Below are 5150 nucleotides of genomic sequence, written 5' to 3' on the forward strand. Positions count from 1 at the left end.
GGAGTCTCTGTCAGCAGAATAGGGTGTGACTTGGACACAGAACCATGGGGACATGGGTTCAAGGTCCAGACTACAAAAGGAGAGGAGAAAGTAAAGGTGAGGCGGGTAGAGGGGAGTGTGTATCTCGGGGGGGCGGGGTGGGGTGGGAGTCAGGAGACCTGGAGGCCTATGTCCTTTCTGGCCAGCTTCAATTTCCAGAACACTCTGTGTTCATGCAAAGAAGTGCCTCAAAATGAGTCCCTGGCAGGTGCCCTGGTCAGGATGTCTGCACAGCCCAGCTAGGACATCAGGACACAGCGAACTGGGCTAACGGCCACTGAGCACTAGCTGAGAAGCCCTGGGTCTGGAAGGAGAGCCTAGCAGGGCGGGAGGTAAGCTGGGGATGCAGGAGGTGGAGATGCGCCAGACAGGGAGGAAGGGCAGCAGGACCCGCTCCACCTCAGAAGGGAGGAGACACCTGAACAGGTCACAATAGCAAGCAGGGAAGGAGTGCTCCAGGGATGGGGGAAGCATCTTCGAGGAGCATCTGAGACAGCCTGGCCACTCCAAGTGCTGCACAGGTTTCAGGGTGATGAAGTGGCGGCAGGTGAACGAGAGTGGTGGAGGCTGGGGAGGGGCTGGCGCTGGAGCATCAGGGCCTCAGAGCCAAGCCCGGGGGTGTGAGCCTCCCCTTACAGGGGAGACAGTCCCAGGACTAGCCCTCCCCTCACAGCCTCCCCCACTGTGGAGAAGAGCTGCGGCCCTGGCACCTACTCCATCCTCACTCTCCCGTGACAACCTGTGACACAGGGCCCAGGCCAGCTGCCAAAACCTCTCCAAAATCGTCGCCTCCACCGCAGGCCGGAAAGTGTGCCTTCAGCTCCCACCCTTGCTGAAGGAAGGTAGCTCCCGGGAAAGTCTCAGCCCCCTGCCTCAGCCAAGCAGCGAGCGGTGAGTCCTTCTTCCCCTCCACTCCAAGCCTGACCCTCCCTCCCCGAACCTCTCTGCACACCTGTGCCTCCTGGCAGGCCCACTCAGATGTCCCTTTTCTGTGGCCTTTCCCCCAGGCAAGACTTACAACACTTCCCCTCCTGCAACCTTGGCCTGCCCCACACGGGGCTTGTGCCTCTGTCGCGCCATGGGGCTGGAGAAACGTGGGTCTCTCCCCAGCACCGCATGGCCCAGGGGTGCACCCAGCAGATGTTGGGTGGATCACATGGATGAACTGGGGAATTCACGGAGAGCTGGGAGTTTGGCAAACCCTCCTTCCTGATGCAGAAACTGTTTCACCAAAACACCGTTTTCTTCCTTCCTTCCTTCACTCTTCACTCAAACAATTTTTAGCTGCTGTCACTATGATCCAGTTTACTTGGAGCCGTGAGGCAGAGCAGAGCAAGAGAACATCAGGAGAGGAAATGGCCTTCATCTTCTCCAGCTGAAAGGACACGTGAGTGTACCATGGGTTCAAGCTGCTTCTGTGGCAAAACCATTTGTGCTGTCTACTACCATGTAACCAATTACCCCAAAATTAGCAGCTAAAACAACACATCTTTATTATCCCACAGTTCCCGTGCGTCAGCATCTGGACTCGGCTCAGCAGGAGACTCTGGCAAAGGGTCTCTCATGAGGATGCAATCAAGACGTAAGCTGAGGCGACAGGCTCATCTGAGGGCTTGACTGGGGAACTCTGCCTGCGAACTCTCTCACAGAGTTTTGACAGGCCATGATCCCTTGCCACGTGGGCTTTGCCACAGGGATGCTTCATGACATGACAGCTGGTACCTCCCACATTAAGTGATCCAACAGAGAACAAGAGAAAGCACCCAAGACAGAAGCCACAGCCTCTTCATAATCTAACCTCATAAGTGACATCCCTTCACTTCTGCCATATTCTGTTCACCAATAAATCCAGCCCACATTTGCAGGAGGGGATTACATGAGGGCACAAATCCCAGGAGGAGGGGGTTCTTGGGGCCATCTCAGAGGCTGCCTACCATGTTTTATTCCTGTGGCAATGTTATCTTTCAAAACTGGCTGCAACAGTGTCTCCCACCCCACATGCTCTTCTAGAACCTTGCCATTCACCTGTCAAGAGGTGGAGCCAATGTCCCTATTCTTTGCACCTGGATGAAATTTTGTGACTATTTCAATCCATATGAAGGGACAGAAGTGATGTGATGTGACTTTTAAGGCTTCCACCTTGTTTTCTGGATACGCTTACTTTTGGAACCCAGCTGCCCTGCTTTAAAGAAGCCCAAGCAGCCCATGGAGAGGAGCCGAGACCCCGGACCCACAGCCCAAGCTGAGCTTCCAGCTGACACAGCACCAACCTGCCGTGTGATTGCACCCTCTTGGAAGGGACCCCTCAGCTGACGCCATGAGCAGCCCTAATTGAAGATTCATGAGAAAGATAAATTATTGTTATTTTTAAACAACTAAATCTTGGGGTGGATTGTTACCCAATGATAGGCAACCAATACAATTCCCACAAGTCCCCTCTCAGTGGAGGGATGAACCTGAGGGACTCCCAGTCCACCACCCCCAGGCCAAGGTTGGCAGGAAGAACTCACAAGCCTGGCTGGGAAGAAGTGAGCATGTGGAGTCCCACGGGTGCCAGGCTGTGGCTCTGGTGAAGACAAGAGAGTCTGCTGGAGTGGAGAGTGAGACGTCCCCCAGCGTCTGCGACCCTGGGAAGTATGAGGCTGCAGCAGGGCAGGGTCAACTCAGGCAGCAGTCTGAAGCCCAGAGGAAGGCCACGACAGGCGGCCCTGCCTCTCTTCCGGGGACTCATAACAGCTCCCCTGAGGACGTGTGCCCAGTGAGAGTGGGCAGGACCTGACTCGGAAAGCACGCTTGATTTCAGCAGCAGACAACCATCCCCAGACTCGCTGGCAGGAGGGGGCACATCAGAGTTCCCACACGGAGGGCACTACCCGGGGATGGCCACCACGGAGAGCAGCCACATTCAAGTGGGGACTGAGCCACAAAAGACTCCAGCTCTGGGGCTGAGAGGATGGGGTGGCGGCCCGAGCGGCAGCGCAGCCAGGCGCCAGCCTAGCCAGGCACGGGGGCTGGAGAGCCTGGAGTCTGGGAGGAACTGCCGGTCCCAGGCTGCTTCACACAAGCCTCCAGCATTCCCTTCCCAGTAGGCGGGCGGGAAACCAGGTCACATTCAGGAACCTTCTCACAGAGGGACCTCTCGTGACCACACGGAGATGTCCGTGGTGTCTTAACCCTGGATTGTCTCCTGCCCATCTCAGCAACACACACACCCGTCAGAGACTTTGCACGTGGAAATGGCAAATCCTGCAAGAAAAACTCAGAAGGTGGTGAAGGCAAGGAAAGATGGTGGACAGCTGCTGCCCTCACTCCCCAAATCCTCATAAAGAGGGGTCAGCAGGGTGGGCAGGTAACCACCTAAAGAGGACGGATGACATCCATAACCGGGAGGAGTGGCACCAGGCCACCCATTGGGCGCCGTGGCTCACAGGGTGCCCAGGGAAACTGCTGAGCCGGCAGATGTTGCTTTTCAAGAGCAACCTTTCCTATGATCACATCACAGGAGCCAGATGTCCAGCTCTGTCGGGAACACCATATACACAGGCACACTCACACACATATCATCTTTGCACAGGAGTAATCAGAACCAAAATTTAAGAATTAGGTAAAAGTGAGTTTTTTAAAAAATGTTTTCGTTTAGCATTGCAATATGATGTCCCATGTAAACCCCTTTTTAAAAAATTTCCCCCTGATCAAAAAATGGGCAGAGGATATGAACAGACATTTTCCCAAAGAAGATATACAGATGGCCAATAAACACATGAAAAGATGCTCAACATCACTAATCATCAGTGAAATTCAAACCAAAACTACACTAAGATATCACCTTACACCTGTTAAAATGGCTATAATCACTAAGACTAAAAATAACAAATGTTGGAGAGGGTGTGGAGGGGAGGGAACCCTCATACACTGCTGGGGGGAATGCAAACTGGTGCAGCCACTATGGAAAACAGTGTGGAGATTCCCCAAAAAACTAAAAATAGAAATACCATACGACCCAGCCATCGAAATGATGCGGGGTCGGTGAGCCGAGGAGTCGAAAGAAAGATTTCTTGGACTCTCAAGATCTGGCAGTAGTGCTCTTTTTATTTAGAGAATAGTGTGGAATAGCATGGAGACAGGACCCATGGGCAGTCAGAGCTGCTGCTGCCCTGAGTTGAGGGTTAGGGCTAATTTTACAAGGCATGGGTACGTGACTTATTTTTACTGGAAAAAGAAAAGATGATGTAAAAAGTCATTAAATGATTTCAGTGCAGATGGGGTCTGGTTATTGTGCGGTCATATAACTTTTAGATACGAATCTGGTCATATAGATCGGCATGTAGCTGAGGATGCCCTGGGCTTCTCTCCCTGGGGCACTCCTAATTCATACCATAAAAATCCACCGGGTCATATAGTTTGGCATGTAGGCCAGGTCACCTTGGGCTTCTCTACCTGGGGCAGCCTTAATCCACATCACCACTACTGGGTATCTACCCAAACAACTTGAAATCAGCAATTCCAAATTAACATATGCACCCCCATGTTCATCGCAGCACTATTCACAATAGCCAAGACATGGAAACTACCCAAGTGCCCATCAACCCATGATTGGATAAAGAAGATGTATATATATATATATACAATGGAATACTACTCAGCCAGAAAAAAAGACAAAACCATCCCATTTGCAATAACATGGATGGACCTGGAGGGAATTATGCTAAGCAAAATAAGCCAGACTGGGAAAGACAAACACCAGATGATTTCACTCATATGTGGAATATGAACAAACACATGGACAAAGAAAACAGTTCAGTGGTTACCAGGGGAAGGGGGTGGGGAGTAGACACAGGGGGTGAAGGGGACCACTTATGTGGTGACAGTCAAGAAATAATGTACAACTGAAATTTCACAACGATGTAACTATTATGAGCTCAATAAAAAAAATTTAAAAAGAAAGTTATAAAAAATAATTTAAAAAAAAATATATATATATACATTCGATTACATAAAAGCTAAAAAAAAAAAAAAAAAGTCTGCAGACCCAAAACTACTATAAGCAAAGTAAAAAGAAAAAATGTCCCTATGACATTTTGGTCCCTAAATTAAGTGATAGCATTTTCTAT

General features: G+C 50.9%; 1 long non-coding RNA gene across 1 annotated transcript; it reads left to right on the plus strand.

Annotated features, from left to right (window-relative positions):
• The first annotated feature begins 695 nt into the window (after positions 1-695).
• Positions 696-4848, plus strand: LOC123285066 (uncharacterized). The gene is made up of 3 exons (XR_011503068.1): positions 696-930; positions 1324-1426; positions 1545-4848. It is a non-coding gene; the product is annotated as an uncharacterized lncRNA (long non-coding RNA).
• The last annotated feature ends 302 nt before the right edge of the window (positions 4849-5150 follow it).

Source organism: Equus asinus, chromosome 4, assembly GCF_041296235.1.
Source record: "Equus asinus isolate D_3611 breed Donkey chromosome 4, EquAss-T2T_v2, whole genome shotgun sequence".
NCBI lineage: Eukaryota > Metazoa > Chordata > Mammalia > Perissodactyla > Equidae > Equus > Equus asinus.